This window comes from Temnothorax longispinosus, chromosome 10 (genome assembly GCF_030848805.1).
Source record: "Temnothorax longispinosus isolate EJ_2023e chromosome 10, Tlon_JGU_v1, whole genome shotgun sequence".
Taxonomy (NCBI): Eukaryota; Metazoa; Arthropoda; class Insecta; order Hymenoptera; family Formicidae; genus Temnothorax; species Temnothorax longispinosus.
In genome coordinates this window covers 13,886,392-13,907,490 of record NC_092367.1, presented here as the reverse complement: position 1 = coordinate 13,907,490, position 21,099 = coordinate 13,886,392, and the positions used below count along the sequence as shown (strand labels likewise).

At 42.4% G+C, this 21,099-nt stretch overlaps 1 protein-coding gene across 3 annotated transcripts in view; it reads left to right on the top strand.

Moving 5' to 3' along the window:
• The window catches only part of Tyn (trynity), an 89,485-nt gene that overhangs the window by 18,706 nt on the left and 49,680 nt on the right, over positions 1-21,099 (top strand). The window contains exon 1 of one of the 3 annotated variants that reach the window (XM_071789666.1): positions 6,730-6,814. The exons of the other annotated variants lie outside the window; for them this stretch is intronic. The gene's annotated coding sequence lies outside the window, so the exon portion shown is untranslated. Of the gene's footprint in view, positions 1-6,729; positions 6,815-21,099 lie in introns of those variants that run through there. 3 annotated transcript variants of the gene reach the window in all.

Here is a 21,099-nt window from a genome sequence, read left to right as displayed (position 1 = left end):
GGGCGAGGGCCGGGTGAAGAAGAAACCTCAAGAAGCTCTCGAGAGGAGCCGAAGAAAAATGGACGACGGGGCGGAGAGCGACAAAGAAGCAAATTGAGAGCAGTCCTTCGATTTTATCGTCATTACACCGCGCGCTCGTATTTGTCGGGCGGGGAATAAAAAGGGAACGACTAGACGGGATGTGCCCTGGAGGTATAGAAGGTGCACGGAAAGTGCAACTGCGACCGGTGAGGAAGAGAGAGAGAGAGAGAGAGAGAGAGAGAGAGAGAGAGAGAGAGAGAGATGAAGGAAAGTAATAATGCAGGCCTTGCGTTTTCTCGCAACACATCCGCTCTCGAGACTCGCCTTCTTTTCAACGGCCAACGCCGCGCGCCGAAGGTCGGTCGGGGGGGACCAGTTTGTTACGAGCGTTTCTCGAGTCCAAGGACCCCGGTAACGACCTTGGACGACCTTGAACGACGCACCGAGAGCGGCGGTAGCCACCGTGTGACTTCTCGCGCGCTTTGAGGACGCGCTGATTCCCCGCGGCTCGCCCCGTCCGTCCTATCGTTTATTACCGAGAACCGCGCTTTCCCGCAACAACTTACGCGCTAATAGAATCCTCTTTTAAGCAAACGAGAACCAATAAATCCGATCTTTTATCTCGTAGAAAAGGAAGGCGCGCTAGACGTTCCGCCTGCGTAACAGCATTGCTACTTTATCGCACAATATTTGTAAATGTTAATGGAGCAATAACTTAACGCCCTGCATCTCTCTTTCTCGTTTTCAGCGGCTGTGTATATACAAACGTAATTGTCCAATTATTGGATTCTCGTTCTCGAGAAACACGTTTAGGAAACACATTTGAATGCCCTCGAATGCGAACGGAGTTTCCTTTTCGAAGCCGTATTACCCGGGGAGATTTGCAACAATGAGACGCAGATTCCGCGTTCCCGGTCTATTGATGCAAGAATTTGCTTTATGTACCGCGTCATCGTGAAGATCGGATTGCACTTCAATATTAAACGGAATTTCTGGGCGCCGAGAGTTTCGTTCGGCTTGTTTCGCTGTTAAATGGATTGCGTCGAATGCGGGAAAGCTGATGCGTTGTTTCTCCGCTCGCTCTTCCCTCCGTGAGCGTGAGATGATCGCGCGCGAGGTCGGTAACTCGCCCGGGTCTGGCAAAACCGTGTCCAATCTCCACAATCGTGTATCTCTATTAGGTGTACAGTTATGATATATACCGAGCCTGGTGTATCACGTAACTGTACTGCATTAAAGTGCTTACGGTCTTGACAACGAGTCGTTAACGTATATGACGATAAGTCAATGTTCGGAGCCGATGTTTCGAGAGATTGTAGGTCGGATGTGGGTACTTGTCCTTGTTTGCGTCGAGACCTTCTTTAACGAGGAATTCCTTTTCTCGTTCGTCGTCGAGTTACCGCGATCCTACTAAACATCTGTAAATCATTAAACGAGACCACTAATGATTCGTACAGTAGGTCTCAGTTGGCTTCGGTTCCGAGAACATGTGTGTGTACCTGTGTGTGTGAAATGCTTCAATCTCTTAACTTATGCTATAAACATGCACACAGTGTTTTTTAATTTGCCCACTGTTTTATTTATTGTCACAATGATTCTAGAAATTGATCTAATTCCTTTCTTTTTCTTATTTCTTTTTTTATGATTTTATGAAACTTTTTGCAAATACCTATGTAACTTGATAAAGCCATGAAACCCGCGAGTGATGGGATCTAAACGCAGCTTCGCCTTCATCTCGTTCCAATTTTCCACACAGCACACAGTCGACCGACATAGTCCATCCATTAGCGGCCATCATACGTACGTAGGTCGTGACGGGTATAATGACAGTATCCTGCACGTATTAGCCTGACCCACGCGACGGTCCGGTCCCTCGAGTAAATTTCCCGTTTCCCACAGTCTCTAGTCGCCGCCGTTGCTGCGTCGCAGAATTCCGTGAATCAACGTCGCGAGTGCCGTCGCCTAGGTTTTCAATCTTTGGGGTCCACGGAGTCCCTACGGGCGTATTCGACGCCTTCCGTGTTCCAGCCGCGGACGGGGATTCGAAGACGACGACGCGGCGCATTAGAGACGATTAGACGTCGTAATGTCGTAGATTACATTGCCGACTTAACGAGCCTCGACCTCTCGACCGGCGCCGCGAGGTAGTGGTAGTATGCCCCGAGTCGGGGTCTGACCAACCCCGGCTACATTCAGTCGAACGTCAGCAATTTTTGCCGTTTACACATCCATATTTACAAGTATTTGTTCACTCGCGAGTACATCCGCAGTGAAGCTAAAGTATCCTCGCGGACTGGTCGAGGTATATATTTTTTTTGTTCCGTATAGACACGCCTTTCGTGATCTCGAGATCTCATGACTTTATGCACTTCTTCCGCGTATAAAATTTGCATCTTGTAAAAGGAAATAGGAGACTTCGCCGCGCGCCCCGTTAGGAAAAATCTTCCTCGCTGTGCGTGCGAAAGCTCTTTAGGTACTCCGCGGAATCTCCTAACGTCAGTTTGTACCGAGTCCCGGAGAAAAAAAGTCAAAAGATGATGCGGCGCATTAAAGGACGATTGCACATTGGTAACATCGTGGGCAACATTAACTATCTAATGAGCTCCGCTCTGCTAATGGCAGATCCGAGCTAATTACCGGGTTATGATAATTTCACCGTAATTGATAGGAAATGATCTTTTAAGTGCGCCTCATATACGAATTAGAATTCAAAGCTTTGACGAGGAATGCGTAACGGGACATCGTGATAATCGTATATCTCATATTTGCGTCCCATGGACAATTCATTGCATGAAAAATTAAATTCCATAATTCCTTCGACAATTATCTTATGTAAATTTTTCTAATCGATTGAATCAGACGTACTACGTACGCGATTTTCACATAGCTCGATCGATTTTGTTTCTTCCCACGCCCGAATCTCGAGAAAAAATTGCAGATCGTCAAGGATTTAATTGCCTCGATGATTCGACCTTTTCTTCTTTTTCTGATAGGATTTCTTCTCGCGGAACCTCGCGGAGGTCGGTGACCTCCCGGAGCCAAGCGTGTAAGTTTTAATCTAAATACACGCGCGCAAATGCGCGAGAGCACATGGCGCGTGTTAGTTCGCGTTAGCTCGCGGCGAATGTTCCGTCAGGTCTAACCCCGACCGCGCAACATCCACGAAGCGTGTCGTCCCGTTCGCGATACGCCTGACGTGGACCAGCCGCTCGCGCTGGTGACATCCGAAGCTCGCTGTCGCGCTTCCTCGTCCTTGTAATTTCCTCATTCCATCGCGAGAAGAATTCCTGGTTCTTCCTCTGTTCCACGTCCGAGTGTGCTGGAGTGTGCCTTCTCTGTTTCTTTTGCATGCTTTCGCTCCCCTTTTTCCTCCTATTTTCTTCTAGATCCGTTAGTTACTCTCTTCTCCAGCGATCTGGAAATAATCCGCTGTTTTCTACGACGATAACGTGGACATCGGCCGTACGTTTGTACGTGTTGCGTACGGTTGTGCGCCCATTATCGACGTGAATTATTTCGGCTTCGGATATTTTATCTCGTGCAGCCGCGTACTCTTCCGGATTCTTTCCCACATGATCAGCAACATAACCCTCACATACGCGTATGCCGCAAAACCCGTACCTGCGTGTCCTCTGTCATAATATTCGCCGCGAATACTCATCATCGAGATACCGTACGGTTGACGCGCGAGTCCGTGTTTTTCTTCCGGTTGCTCCCGGTCTTTTTCCACGCGTTGTCCTTAACTCGATTCCGCTTCGACTGGTATGACGTGGGTGCCCGGACATTGACCACCCAGTGAGTTGACTATCCGCCGTTGCTACATCGGTGGTCGGGAACTTTGGAAAAAGGATCCCTCCTCCGAGTACACGGGTGATGTTACAAGTACGCAATCTATCTTCGATATTAATAGTCCGCTGTCAGTGGAAATCATTCGACAGCCGTAAATTGCCGTGATGCTGTATTAACTAAGAATACATACGGTCGTGCTCAATCATTTCTATTGCGGCGTCGCGTTTAGCTGTTTATTGAACGTAACAATCGAGCCGATTAATAATAAGACAGCTGCGTAGCCTGCGGAGGGTACAGCTCGCAATTTAAATTAAGATTCTTAGAACGCAATTTTATGCATCAGGTATCACGGTATACCATTGATCGATAGTTATTTACCTTTCTATATTACAGCTCATAAACGTTTCTCGATACGACGAATTTTTGAGAAAAATGAATGAATCACCCGCGAGAAAAGAAACGGGGATTCAGATTCGCCGTTTTTAATCAAGGTCGCGAAATTTTTGCGACCTTGCCGTAAGATCGTGCACTTACTTAAGGCTTACTTTCCTTCAGGTTACATAAATATTTCTTCCGCGCGGCTAACCGCCAACAAATGTGCGGCGTGAAAAATAGCGTTTTCGCTTAATCGAAAGAGCGACCGCCGCGCGCTCGTTGTGTCTCTTCCTCGTGCCGCGACTATGAATCCAGAACGAGCCAATTATTTCCAGGATTTCGCGAGGGATAACGTCGCCGGGCACCGTTATTGGCGATTCTCGTCACGCATGTGTCTCGAGTCTCGACGCGAGGAGCACGTCGTTCCAATTTAAAGACAAGGAAAGTTGTTGTACAGAAAAGAAGATCGATCGTCGTAGGGGACGCGAATCAGCGAGCGTGCTCTTCTCCTCGCTCGTCCGCCTCTTCGTGGCGGGAGAAGAATAGAGGCGCAGCGAGAACGCGAGAAATTAGCGACTGCAAAGGCCGGACGAGCGAAATTAGTAGTCCCGCGAGCGATCGCGTTTTTCTGCGCGTCTGTATTTTTCCCGTATTCTCGAAGACTAGCCTCTACAACGATATTGGGCGAAATTCACGGCAAATTGTCGCGTATTTCTCTTGGTAAATTTGTACGTATACGGCGTTTTCGCTTTGCTATTCCATTCTTTTCACTTTCGATCTATATATAGGCATTGATACTTTATCTCGACGATGAGAGTTAGTTATTATTTACGGAAGAGTTGCCGAATGAGTACCACTTAAGTTGTTTTTTATATTTTTTTATTTGATAGTGATTTATACGCAAATAAACGTTAGAAATTGTAGCTTGATGTTTCAGGCACCTATTACATGTTTAACTTTTTACCAATAACACATTGATTTGTTATAAGTCTTTTTGTAACATGCTGGAAAAAGTACGATTTAGACAACCGGTAGCTTGTGGGTCTTCTAAATCATACCTTCTTGAAAGTATCGAATTTATAAATAAAAATAATTAAAAATATAAGATTAATAAAACAAATCATTAATTAATATCTACCTATTTTATTAATAATTTATAAATTATAATTAATAAATAATTAATAAAGTATAATTACACAATAACCATAATTTTAATTGGTCTGATCCTAAGATTGTACACAAGGAGTGTAATACGAAAAAGAGAGAGATAGCTGAAATGTTCTTTATAAAGAAACATAACAACGTTATTAATCTTCAGAGAGATACAGATAATCTAAACGAAGTTTATGACGGCGTCATCTCATCAGTTTAATTGTTTATTTTGTTACTTTCTTGTGGCAACCTTTTGACTCCTTGATTCTTGTCCCTTGTTAGTGTTCAGTCTCCCGAGTTCTTCCACTCGCATAACATCGCTTATCGGAGAGTCTCAAACTCAAGATGCTTGTTGGTGAAATTTTTATATTCAAGACACGTAAGAATTGATTGTCACATCTCTCTCTTTCTCTGTATATCGGTTTTATATGAGTGATTTCCCGTAGTTTGCGCTTTGTGATAATGCTGGGACATTCCTATGAACGAAAGGAGGTCTTGACTAATATATGACGAGTCTTATTGACGATTAGGTAACGCTCTCTGTTTTTATGACTAATTTCCAATTTATATATTTTTTATTGTGTTACATCGCGATGTTCATATTTCAGACGGCACTTGATAAGGGCTCTAACCGTGAGTCGAAACGTTGTACACTTATATATCATTTAAGCCAGGTAGTCGAGTAATAAATAATTGATTTTGTTTTAACCACTGGCGGATTAAGTTTTCTTTATATTATAAAAGAAGGATCAAATACTTAATAATTAACAATAAACAACAATAATGAAAAAGTAAAGACGTCACTGTCGTGTTAACATAAACTAAATTATGTGACGTAATTTATGAGATGCGTGATGCTCATGAGCATACAGTACGAGTTCCTGGGTCGTACCGACACGATATGGGAAATCTTGTGATGGTAGGATTTAGGGAAGTTGATAGATTTTATAAAAATATCGATTTAATCTTTTATAATAATTGCAAATATGTAGATATATATCCAAAGAATGTAAAATATTCTACAATAAACCTTTTTTTATAAAAATATAAAAATTTATAATAAAAAATATATATATTGCATTATTATCATCAGCTACATAAATTGACCAAAAATTAACATCAGTTGTACCTGAATTTTTTAAATATTGCTAACATGCGCAAAACGGGATGTAACCTGTTAAATTTTCGTCTATATTACTCATTTCTCATTTGTTTCATATTTTTGTTACTAAATGTTGCTTATATTAAGTAATAATATAAAATATTGATGAGGTACGATTCAGGCGACCGGTACGCATTCGGCAACTCTCCCCTATTTCAGTGATACAAATTTATGTCTTGATTCTCTGTTTGCGACAAAAAATTATTTTCTTGAATTCGCTTCTCGTTAAGGTTGACGGCGGCTGTCAATTGGAAAAGTGAAACGAGATAAGTTAGCAGCTTGAAACGGACACGGCAAAATTAATAGGATAGTCAGGTAAGTGTCTTTGTTAGTTCGACTTTTTCTGTATAGCTCGTTCCCTTGAAGTTGCTTCTGTTCGAAGGTAAACCGTGTATGGCGAACAGAAGAAGCAAAAGGTATTAACGAGAAGGCGACAATACGCTAGTTGTGATAATTGAATGAAACTTTTTGTTCACGTTAGGATTCTGCCAATTACAGCGATCAAGCCAATTTGTAGAGCAATGTATTTTGTTTTATTGTTGAATCCGCAGATTCCAGAGATTTTTGAAGCTAATTGTAAGAGTCAACACATCGAAGAAAGATGTGCAACTTGAAAATCGCGATAGATTAAGTGGACTTAAGTAGCTTCTAGTATAAATTAAGCAAACCGGATTTTTCTAGCAAATAATTATCTGAGATGCGTATAGCTTATTTATGTAGTGTTCTGTGTGCATCTCGAAGACGGTTACTGAAAATTAAGCCTCATCAGTCATCATTAGAAATAGTCGCTATAACTTTCTTCGCAAGAAACAATTACACAGCTGATATCGCCGCGCGTCCAGGAAGATTTATGAAGATAACCATGACTGCTTACGCCCCTCTATATACTTTTCCCTTCGTTACGCCGAGGCTAATGAAGGGAGAATGCGGTTGAGAAGTAATCTTCTAGGAGGGCCAAGGGAGGGCTGTCCTGGGGAACGAAAACACGGTATACCGCTAACGTGAAACGTTGAAAGAAGAGTGATACTTTGATATTCGTGTAAGGCCAATAAATGATTCGATTAACTTAATACTCGCGTCTCATGCTCGCTAATTGCCAGGCGACTACTAAGAAAGCTACCGTGCAGCAGTTTCTTTTTCGATTACGCGTTATCGTAGAAAAGAGAGCTTTCCACACGAGGATGAAGGAGGAAAGAAAGAGAAAAGCAACCAGTTGCAGGATTCTTTCGCGTGCAAGCTATTTAAACGAGTTCGTGCTAGCGATCATTCTCATATAGCGAGCTGTATAAACAAGTTGCCTCTCTCATTGCGGACACTCGGGTAGATAAGAAATCCGTTGCTCAAGATATACAAAATCCAGTAATTAAATTTATTTAAACCTGTGTCGTTTATGAGATGCGCTGTAAAGAACTCGGTTTACTTTTTTTTTTAGGCGAGACTCTTTTAAATATCGCGCTTTAGTTCTTATGGCAATAATTTACTAAGGATTTACTTCTCACGATATATCACTTTTCCAATCTCCACAGGATTATTCTCAACCGCGACTATGAATCATTTTAATTTCCTTATTTTATGATCTCGTACCCGGTGCAAGTGAGTCATGCGGCAATAACCCCAGCACCGTCTCTTCATTGAGACTGTTTAAATTTTTAGATTTCAATCTTTAAATTCCAATAGTTGCAATTTTGTGACTAACAAATTCTTACATCTTATGAAACTAATATAAAAACATTTGGATTCTTTTAAATGTTTTTCATATATTATAAAAATAGACGTTGGAATATTATAAAAATAGATATATTATTACAGGGATTTCATGTATTTCGTTTTTTTTTTTGCAAAATTTCTAGAGAATCCAAAAAATACCGGATATTGTGAAAAATTATTAATATAAAAATATAAATAAAAATTACAAATATAAGTATAAATTTATGTAATCATATTTATATTTATAAATATAAATTAATAAAAATTTTAACTCACAATTTTATTGACGGAACCTAAGATTTTGCAAAATCACTAGTAAGATTGTGTAAATTTTATTCATTTCATACTATCCCAATTTTTTGTGGATTCTCTATAGAAATTTTGCAAAAAAAAAAACTAACGAAATTCCGATACATTATATAAAAATAGATCGGTAGAAAAATGTCAAGATCCATTAACGCGCATCGGGGATAGAGAGAAATAGAGAAAGAAAGGAAATGCACTCGTTCACTCCTCGCTTCCTGCGGTTTACACAAATGTTTTGTATCTTTATAAAACAATGGTACTCCCGCATCTATCGCTGACGCGTGTCACCGCTCGAGAATCGATTGGACGGATTTTGTGCGGAGAGGGGGAGAACGGTGATCCGCGGTCTACCGTGACAAGAGAATTGCGAGCAGCTGCGTCAGACGTGCCGGAATTCAACGTGACGGCTGCGCGACTTGATGTTAAAGGCTTCGAGCAAATCATCGGATCTCGATCTTCGTGTTCGGACGGACGATCGAGAAATAGAGTCTCGGAGGATAGTTTTAACGGGTGAAACCGACGCGATCGACCGACGCGGGACCGTGAAATTCGAAACGATAGCGAGCGCGAAGCGAAATGATACCGTCCGAGATATCGCGCGGATCGATGGCCAATACGCACGTACGCGCGGATCGATTTATATTTATGCGAAGCGTGCACGTATACCGTCACATATCATGGAAAGTTTGCACACTTTCGAGCACCGTCGTGATGCATCGCGCGCACTTCGACACTCGGCTAATTTGTTGGACGGAAATTACTGATAAATCGGGACGCCTCCCTTCTCACTTAATTCAATTAAACGTTACTATCTCACATTAAGCCGGTCCGCGGCTATTAAACGATTAATTGACTATTTCAACGACTGATTCCGTCGGTAGACAGGTATCCTATGCGCGCAGAGATTGCGCGAGTTAATCCACGAGCGGAAGGCGTCATTAGAAATAAACCAGTCGCGGAAGATAACGACGCCAGCGATTGCTCTGATAGCGCCCGCGGGATGCGTTATGCGACAATAATCATGACGACGTAAATATCGTGGACGTTAACTCGTGTAATATTAGCATATATACGGTGCAAGAAGTGCCGGCGTGAATTTTTGCACGAGGCGGAGGAGGATGAGGAGGAGGAGGAGGCAGCGCGCGAGTCGTGCATTTTCATTAATCAAAACGCGTAATTTGCAATACCCGTAATCTCCGCGAGACGGTTACGCAGGAGAGAGCGCGTAAGGGGAGTAACGGATAGTTAAACTTTTCGCATTTGTTAGCCAGTGGCAACCAGACCGACGGGATATCGCGCTCTCCTCTCTCGGAATCGGGCATTACAAACGAGCGTTTTCCTTTTGCGGAGCGGAGAGGCGCATAAGCGGCTCGATGAAGTGGAGAGTGCATACCAGCCGGGGCTTCCGGGCCGTGATAGAGCGCAACAAAGTTATTGCGCATTACCCAGAAGCGCTCTTACGATGCCGCGCGACGTTTTGCTGGAGTATTTGCCGGCTGCTACCGGCTGCTATCGGCTGCGCGCGTGTGCGTGTCCGCGCGTTGCACGCGTTGCAAACCGTACAGAATCGCTGAATAACAAAGTGCGCGGCCGAGAGGCAGCCCGAGAGGTTTGCTTTGCGTCACGTTACGTAATGTCAGAAGTCGCGAAGGCGTACACATATGGTTGGAGTGCAAGGTGGATTATGGGGACCTCGGTAGCGGTGCTGCCGGACAAGTTTGCTTTTAAGTTTTTACGCTCCGGCGCTATGTAAACATCATTTTCTCGCGTGAGTCGTAGACGTTCCTGAGGCAGCAACCCTTTAAGCATCAATAATTTTGAATAATAGCGGTCGTACGTTATCGCCGCGAGCTCCGTCTCTTCCGTATATGTATTTTCTCGGCGTGTTCGCGATATCTTTTTCGTAATAATCTCGCGCAATTTGCCACAAAGTAGATCACGACGTATCATCAAGCAACGAATCATAAATCCCACACCGAACCCATTGTATCTACAGCGCGCGGCCGAGCTGTAAGCTTGAAGGCGCGCGCGCTATCAATGGCCATCTGAAACGGAAGTCCTTCTCCGCCGTCCTCGCGGGCTGCTGACAATAACTCTATTGAACGCTCTATAGCGTTCGAAAAAATGCCACCGCTGTTCCATACGGAGGGATACAATCTGTGAGCCGCGCGATTGGCGCAGGCAGTTGAGGTAGGGCACTCTTTCTCTCTCTCTCACTCGTTAAAACTTCGCATTTTCATCGCTCGTCCTGGCGAACGCGGTGGACACTGGACAGGTTTCCCTGTATCGCGTTTCCTCCTTTGTATCGAAAGGAGCATCTCCCTTCGCGGAACCGACTTGCAAGTGCGCGGAGAAGCGATTTCCGTAGCTTTGGCAAGCGCATAACCGATTTCCGCGCTCGTCCGGAATGCTCGTTCCACAGATGCACCGGGGCGGCATCATCCACCTCGTCCACAGCTCGTCTCAGTCTTTGCCCAGCCACCGCGATGCGCCGCGACGACGGCGGTCGTCAGTTTTTTTTAAAGAGAGTCTCTTCCGGGTCATTTTCATGCTCGGTTTATGCTACCTATGCGTAACAACGGCAGCGCTCGATCGTCCGCATCGCTGCTGCCGCGGCACGCTGCGGAACGACCCTCTCGACGAATAATGGAAGCTGCAGCCGCGATGCTGCAGCCGCGCTGTCCTATAAATAGACTCGTTCCGCGATGGTAGACTGCGTGACCTTGGCGAGAAATCACCTTTTAGACCTGCCGTAGAAAAGCGAGCGGCGCGGGGGAGGTGGGAGGAGGGAGGGGGAAGGGGGGCGGAAGGGGGTAGAAACGTCGTGCGTGAAAATGAGGCAGTTCGTGCGGACGATGGTTCGATGAAGAGGGAGGAAGAATCAGAATGATCGCTACGTTCTTGCGAGTCTCTGTTATTACCTGCTCATATGAGACGTTCGGTGCATGTCATACGCTTCCCTGAGCGAGCGCATGTGGACGTGCGCAGGTGGCAACGAATCACGCGGTATGCGGAGCAATTATCGTCTAGTTCGACGTGGTGACCTCACGGCGGGAGGGGGGGTTTTTTATTTGTAGGGCAACGCACAAGCGACTCGGTCGTATGGAAAAACGTCGGGCAGTACGTTGAAGATAATAACGAACCGTTGATGGCGCGATAAAATTGCCATGAAGGTGGGTTTATCGAGCTTTGAAAAACTTCGATCGGATACATAGACCCCGTCAGACGTTTACCGAGAGACAGCCGGAAAATAATCAATTATTTCCACTCAGCCGCGAGATTGCAAATAATTCGCGTACGAACGTACGTCCATCTCGCGAAAGTTGCCATTGTGTAAAATCAATTTTTTCGTCTCACGCTGACGCGAAATTGGTAAATGAAAAAAAAGGACAGTAATCACACGGAACCAATCAAGCTGGCTTATTCCCGTCGCACGCTGCATCGGTTATTTTCGTCATCGACGCGGTGAAAGAAGGCGTTAAGTACATAGGATGCGTAGTTTCTCGCGCGGCGTACAATAATTACACCGATATATGATACGCGGCTACATTACTTCACAGATGCGATGAGATAAGAACGGATATGCTAAACGCGAGAGTGCCGTAGCAAGGAGGGGAAACTTGTTGAACGGTCGTCGCCCCGCGTGTTCGATGAATCGATCTTCGGTGTTTATTGCGTGCAGCGAGGCGCTACGAGGGACTAACGTCAGAATGTGAGAACGACGGGGACAGAGCGGAAGTCATTGAGAAGATTAGTGCGGGAGATAATTGTAATGAAAGTAGATAAGAGAGAGGGGGGATGGGAGAGAGAGAGAGAGAGAGAGAGAGAGAGAGAGAGAGAGAGAGAGAGAGAGAGAGAGAGAGAGAGAGAGAGAGAGAGAGAGAGAGAGAGAGAGAGAGAGAGAGAGAGAGAGAGAGAGAGAGAGAGAGAGCGACGCGGTTTAAAGTCTTTATCGCATCTGCGCTGGTAAACGAGCACAACCCGCCAAGAATTGCCGAAGAAGAGAAAAATGATCGGTCGGTCGAAAGAAAGATTTGCCCTTCGTCGTTCGTCGAAACCTGGAGGAGCACGATCCGCGGAGGGGTACGATCCGAGGGAAAAAAATAAAGGGGGACACCATCTTCCGCGTCCTTCGCGGTCGCCCGCCTGTGCTCGTGACTGTTGCCTCTGTCCCAAGCAAAAACGGAAACCTTCATTCGAGCCTACAACGAAAGACGGGCTTAATAACTAAGCCGTCTCCATCCACCGTAACCGGCATAATCCGCCTGCGGAATCGGGTCCTTCCAGGATTCACGGTGATATCGATGGTATTTTTGCAGCCGAGCGATGTCAATAGGTTGGCAAGTGCGAGCAATAAAGTTGCTTACTGCTCACTAATTCGCGGTCTAATGAGTAATAAGACGTAACCGTAATTATTACCGACGACGACCTTCGCGAAGTATCGAGAGCTCGTCGGTTAGCGACCTAGGAGATGATCGCGAACCTCCTTTTCGCAAGATCCTTTTCTTCGCGCCTTGTAAGTAACCTGCACCAACGTTGTGCCAACATTCGCGCGCGAGTCCTTGACCGGCCCTGAACCCAGAAGAGTGGAAAGCCGGCTGGGGTACTCCATTGGCTGCCGCACGGGAAGAGAGTCAATGCCTCTCGAACGGACGCGAACTAAAATATAGTGATTGCGAGAGCGGGGGTGTGGGTGTGGGAGGACGAGGCGGAGGAGGAAACTCATGCGGAGGAACTAAGAAATCGTGAGGAACGACTAGCTGAAGGAGAATCGGCGGGGAATATCTAAATGGGTTGTTCCTTTCGCCGGCGGTCCCTGTCGGCTCATGCCATTTCCGTCATGACGTAGGGAATTGATGATAAGTCGCCGGTGTATGCAGAAACGATGATATCATCCGATATACCCAAGAAGATAATTTGTTACTGCCAATTTTTCCTGAAACTCTCGTTACGTTACTTAACAGTCTTAACACTCCTCTAACCGTGAAAACAGCATTGCCGTATTGCATAATATAATTATTATAATTTACACGGGATTATATGGTATACGAAAAGTTGAAATTTTGATTGGCGTACATATAATTGAATTATTCAATGCAATCATACTTCTCGACTACAACTTTGACAATACGTAATTATATTTTATAGATAGAAATATAACTTTTTAATTTTACTAGAAATATTTTGTATTATTCTCATGATAACAGCATTTAATATTTTAATAACTGAAACTGAACTGACTTGAATCTTGCAATTAAGTACATTGAAAAAAAAAGTTATTAACTTGACTAAATGCTTTCAACTGATTACAATTTTTTTAATTGAAATATTTAAGTATTTAAATTAAATACGACATATTAAATTTAACATGACGTAATTTAAATTAAATACTTAAATATTTCAATTAAAAAATGGTAATCAGTTGAACGCATTTATAGTTAAGTTAACAACTTTTTTTCTCACAATCAGTGTAGAGAGAAATGCCATCTTCGGTCGGGCTGGTTTCTCTAATAATAACTATATTTCAAGACCGACGGATAATAATCGACGCGCAGTTTGCGAGTGGGAAGCAAGAACCAGTCCGACCGAAGATGGCACTTTTCTCTACTTAACTTATTAGTACTTTAATGTAATCTAAAAGAGAGGACCTAATGTGTTAATAGATACATATTATAGAGAGAAAAAGAATTTAACGGTAAGTAGGTTGATTCTTTTTCAGTAACGAATGATTTCAAAATAATTTTTGTATCTGTTGATTTTCGGGTTTATTTTATTTTATTTTAAAAATATCTTTATAAATCAGTTTTTTAATATATATTTCAGTAAATTGAGATGCTCGACTGATACGATTTCGTAACTTTAACGTTTTATTTTCTCAAGATATCTATCTAGTATAATCAGAAGATGATTTTCGATAACGACATAACGTTCATCTGGCGATCGTAGAACTTGTTTAGTCACTTTCCGGTCGCATCTATTTCTATAACGTTAGATTAATCAATGCTCGATCGATGTACCTATGTATTCCTATCTCGGGCATTTTGCGCCCAGGAAATACTAATAATTATTCCACTTTAATCTACAATCTTCTAATCTTTAATAACCTCGATGATAACCAGTACGTAGTTTTTACAAGCTACTCCACCAAGCATGGAGTAGCTTCACGTTCCTTAGCGGATGACAATAAACGCGGAACAATGTTGCAAAACATTACCTGCGTAATATCCTGTACGTGAATTATATATATAAAACACGAATTATATATATATATATATATATATATATATATATATATATATATATAAGCAACAGCGAATTCTTCCTTCCTTTTAGCGACTTCCTTTACTTCACCGGAATCCCACACTTGTCACCGGGAGATTCCCGTTGCGGAGACCTCTTTCGTGTCTACGATTTCGAGAGGCGCCCCTGTTTTCTAACGGTATCGGGACACATTGAGCGAATCCAATCCACGAAACCGATACGGCGCGCGGCGCGGCGGTCCGTTCCGAAAACGCCGCGCCGCGCCGCGCTCGCCCGTCGACAATTTCATCCCAATTTCATAGCCACAAAGAGCGATTGAGCGAGCCAATTCGCTTCGCGGACCGATCGCTTGCCATTCGTAGACAGGGAGACGGCATTTCTTTTTCCGGGCGCCCTGGAACGACAGGCATGGAGCGGCGGATTCGCGGCGCGGAACGAATCGTCTTGACTGGACGACAAAAAGTATATCCTCGCTGCCGATAGGAAGCACGCCGTCGTCGCTCCTTTCGATTATTCGCGGCTCCTCCCCATCCACCCCGTTCGCAAAAAAATGCAGCAGCAACGTTCTATCCTCGGCGTCCTTCTCGTCTATGCGCGCTAGGTGCTCGAGCGTGAGAATTCAAGCTCGGCAGGTGGGTACGGCTTAACGGTGATCGATTGTTATTGGGCCGCGATGGTATATTCGATTACTCGATTACGCGCCCAAAGCATCTAACTCTCTCGCAACACTTCCGGGGCTTCTTATACGGCAACATTCCTTTTCGTTCTGTTCCACAATCGGCGATGTACATACAGCTTCGTGGTCATCATCGTGGCGAGTCTGGCGCCTCGCGGAAATAAAGATCGCGAAGATGCGATGCGTTAATCGAGAACGTTTCGCGAAACCAGTTTGCATAATGCAGAGGTTTGCGTGCGCAAATTAAGAGACCTCCCCGGCGCGGATGCAACCAGTCAAAACGTGGATAGGCGTTGTAAATTTAATTACCATTGCATTTCCGCTCCCGCGGGCTCCGCGGCAACAACAATAGTGTTGTTGACGACAACATATGATCCAGAGACGCTCTGTAATAATTCTAAACGTGAACCCGGCGCGTAATAAATCGTATTAGTTAGACCTATTCCAAGGGGCCGGGCGACTTTATTGCATCGCCAGGCACTCCAGTTAATCAGCCATAACTCCCGATGATCCATGCCATGCGTGCTCATCTGTTATGTTATAAATGCTACGAGAAGACGTAGAAGGTACTCGAATGAAGGTATTCGACGGACACCTCATCAAGCTAGAGACGTCATTAGATTAGATTGTTCTTTTTTAGCAAAGTGTGATAAATTTAGTTAGCTCGAGCTCTTCTTGTTGATCGTAGATGCTGGGAACGAACGTCGAGAAGCTGCTTCCAAGTTTTGTTAATTACAAACAAACCAAACACGTTAGATTGCAGTACGTATTACGTATTACTTTTCAGTCTAAATGTATGTACATTATATATGGAATTTTTGACAAGCTGCTGAACTAATAACTTGCACTCCTGATAACGTCGATCTCGAATTTGAGTTATATCACTTCCGATAGCGTTAAACTACATCAAGCTAGAGACGTCATTAAATTAGATTGTTCTTTTTCAGCAAAGTATGATAAAGGCCGTAGCCGGATAAAAAGGGTTAATGTGCCCCCACATGGATCATGCTCATTTTTTTTGCTTTGATTGCTATCAGTGTCACTTACAGTTTAGTCAAATATTAGCCCTTAATATTGAACCGTTTTGCTGTAAAAAATAAAAATAAAAATTTCGAAAATAATTCATATCTTTTGATTGGCTTAACCGATTTTGATGAAATTTTAATATGTTGTAGATATCATTAAGACACATGTGTGGGAAATTCGGGAAAGGTTTCTGATGACAGAAACATTGATAAAATAAATAAATAAATAAATATTCTTGATTTTTTTTAGTTCCGATATCTTTCTTGTACAATTACGAAAAAATTTTTCTAGGGAGTACTTAGTTTCCTATCGGACATAATTTTTTGGAACCAATAAAATGGGTAGGCGGTACTTTTAAAAAATAGAGTATTCTTTTTTATTTTTTTTAAATGATGTGTTTTTGGTACGATCGCTATATATTTTATGTAGAATTTTGGGATAGTATTCTACAACAAGTAATTTTTTCGAATCAATAAAATAGGTGGAAGGTAGGTACTTTAAAAAAACAAAATATTTTTTTTCAAAATTATCATAGCTTTTTAGTACCATTGCCATATTTTTATTTAGAATCTTAGAATGGAATCTTACAACAAGTAATTTTCCGGAATCGATTAAATAAATAGGTGCAGGTACTAAAAAAATAATAAAATAAAGTAAATTGAAATAATTATAATTTATTAATGAAGTACACATACACATACACTATACGGATCCGTATTCCGTACGGCGCGCCTACGAGAGCGGCAGCTCGTTCTGCGCTCTCAAGCCCGCCAATTCGGGCGGGCGCGGCACCACCCCGCACCAGAACCGCGAGCGCGAGTAACACCTGTCGCCGCGGGGCGGCTGTCCTTTCTCGCGTTCAAAATACAAACAGAAGAGTATGTAAGGGCAAGCATGCCCGTAAGGAAATATTCTCTCGCATTGTTTCCCCCGAGGCATTACACATACCGGGTGTCGAGACTGTGATGGAGACTTATCACCAGAATTTCCGCTCCATCCTGGAGCGAGCGGAATCCGCTGGCGCTTACCGTTCTTCGGAACGAAGAGCGAGGGTTGATATGCGCCAGCTGTTGAACCCGGTAGAGTCCGCCCCTCCCACCCGCCGAACAGGACACGTTCTCTCTGTGATGGTGGAGGTAAAGGGCGGCTCTACCCAAGGTTCCAGCAGAGGACGACGACGACGACCAAGGAGGCAAGCCAAGAGGCCCTCCCCTACCAGACGACCAGAGGCCAAGGAACCGGCGGCGCCTCCAGCAGAGCCGCGGTGGCTTTTGACGCCAATAAGCCTCCCCGAGTCACACCGGAGACTCACCCGTCCACCAGGGATGACCCTCGCTCCGGGTGACCCTCGCGCATCACTGAGGCCTCTTCCTCCGGGTGCTTGGAGGACAGTAAGCACGCAAACGGAATTTAAGAAAGAAAGGAGCAGCGAGGCTGGATTGGCCGATCCCAATAACAACCAGGAGGTCTTTTATGACGAAGATTTTCCTGGTCGGCCGCTAACAGCTAGGCAAGCAGTTAAACTTGAGCTCTTGTTCTAGATTTTTTGAGAAGTCCGGCGCCCCTTGTGCGCCGGCATAAGACACATAAAAGTTAATTCACTATGTACCTGAATATGCAATAAAGCTCACTTTACAATTATTCGAGATTCACAAATTTACTCGCCTCAGACGTCACGAAATTCCCTGCCATTTCGAAACATACACATACACTCAAAATAATGAAATATACATACACATTTGTTCACATAATCACTCTCATACTATTATTTACACTATTTATAGTTACATTCATATGGATGGACTAATCTTCATCACTATCTTCATTGATAATAGGCGTGATGCCGTCTGTTTTAAATACAAAATTACCTTTTTCAAAAAAAGGTTATAAAAGGCGAAAAGTACACGCGCAATGTATGTTGTAAATCTAAAAATCTTAAATGGTAGTAGCTTTATTTCTTCCTAACAAAATAATTCACAAAATTGCGTTACCTAACTCAACCCAAGTGATATCTATAGTAGCTTTATATTTTTCTCCCTAACAAAATAATTCACAAAATTGCGTTACCTAATTCAACCTAAGTGATACGTATTTCAAAAAAAGATGTGAAATCTTTAAATTGCGCCAATTGCAAAGAGAATATATACACTTTGAAAAATAATTTTGCAACTACTTTTAAAAAATAAAACAAAATTGTGTTACCTAACTCAGCCCAAGTGGTATGTATCTTTGTATTCCTGAGAGTTTTTCTATCAACCCAAGTGGTAGTAGTTTTAATTCTCCTTGATAAAATTATAATATTACAAAGAATTATTTTAATCACAAAGAATTAAAGAGGTAACATTATAAAATAAAAATATTTAATTAAAATAAAATAAATAAATTTTTCTTGTAAAAAACTTGGCGCTGCTTTTTTAAGGTTTAGAACCTTTGCACAAGACTTTCGTATGGCAACGTAGTGTAACGAAACGTGGGTCAACGCACAAGAAACGTATCGCTTACGGCGTTAAGCGTCGTCTACAATGGCAGCAAGAGTATGCAGTAAGACGTAAGCAGTAAGCTATTCTATTGACCAATCACAGTCGATTATTATTGAATTGTAAAAATCCCATTAGTCAATAACTTACTGCTTACGTCTTACTGTATACTCCTGCTGCCATTGTAGATAACGCTTTATACGTCAATACGTTTCTTGTGCGTTGATCTACGTTACGTTACCATACGAAAATTTTGTGCGGAGGCTCTAACCGATACGTTTCTTGTGCGTTAATCCACGTTACGTTACGCTACGCTATCATACGAGAGTCTTGTGCGGAGGCTCTTATCCAGACAAATTTGCATAGCGCATAAACATAAGCGTAAGAAATTGATTGGTTTACATGTATATGTGCAAAAGGAAATAGACCAATCCATCTCTTTATGCATATGCTTATGCACCTATGCAAGTTTGTCTGGATTGACCTTAAAAAAGCAGCGCCAAGTTTTTTACAAGAAAAATTTATTTATTTTATTTTAATTAAATATTTTTATTTTATAATGTTATCTCTTTAATTCTTTGTGATTAAAATAATTCTTTGTAATATAATTTTATCAAGGAGAATTAAAACTACTACCACTTGGGTTGATAGAAAGACTCTCAGGAATACAAAGATACATACCACTTGGGCTGAGTTAGGTAACACAATTTTGTTTTATTTTTTAAAAGTAGTTGCACAACAATTATTTTTCAAAGTATATATATTCTCTTTGCAATTGGCGCAATTATATATTCACGGCAAACTGCATATATAACATCATGTTATTTTTATAACCTATTTACGCAAACGTTACTTCTGTAGTAACTTACGATACGATAATTTCTTCGCGTAAACGGGAGATTTTATAGTAACTATTATGATCGGAAATCAAGAGCCACCGTTGAAAGTAGTGAAGGTTACGTTTTTCTGATTGAGAGACAACGACGTAGCTTAATATGAATTACTGTAAGTTACTACAGATGTACTCACTCGCGTAAACATATAGTTCGACAACTTTTACAAGACAGCATATACGTATATACGTGTGCAATTTTGGATATACCTTCCTTCTTTTAAAAATCTCGACATCAGCTCTCTGTGGTTAATACTTTATATATTTCACTTACTACGTTTACGCGAGCGTTACTTCTGTAGTAAACTTACGATAATTCCTTCGCGTAAACAGAATTTTCCTTCGCGTAAACGGAATTTTGTAGTAACTTACGATAATTTACTCCGCGTAAACGAGTGAATTATCGTAAGTTACTACAGAAGTAACGCTCGCGTAAACATACAGTTTGACAACTTTTACAAGGCAGCATATACGTACGTGTTTGTACGATTTTGTAGATACACCTTCCTTCTTAAAGATCTCTCGGCATCAGATCTCTACGGTCAATACTTATATATATTTCACTATCTGTCACGACGCGGCAACGGTCACGACTATCACACACTTACACTCATCCTTTTCTAGGTTGTAAAAAACTGTCACGCACTGCGACAGTGCACGAGTGTACTCTCGTGTCAAAAATGGGAAAGTGACACACCAGCCGCCATTTTTGTCCGACGTGGACGTTTCTTAAAAAAAAATTTTCCACATTTGGACTTTGCATCGCAATATCTTCGCTCGTAGGGCACGTAACGGAAAAAAAGACTCTTATTTATAAATCAAACCCCAAGCTATCGATTGAACCTACTTAGAAATTGATTCGTTCACTCGTTATTGAGATCTCAAAATCTCGGATACTCGCAACTCATGCGTTCGCGTAAAAGAGTCACGGTGCGTCTCGCTTCGCGCGTACTTGGCGCGAGACACTACCGTGTCTCTTGATATATGTAAAACATTTTTATTATTTATTTATTTAAATATTTTTTATATTTAAATATATTTAAAACAGACGGCATCACGCCTATTATCAATGAAGATAGTGATGAAGATTAGTCCATCCATATGAATATAACTATAAATAGTGTAAATAATAGTATGAGAGTGATTATGTGAACGAATGTGTATGTGTACTTCATTATTTTGAGTGTATGTGTATGTGTTCTTTATTAATAAGCACTTGATTTAATACGATTATATATAGTTTATCCTTTTATAA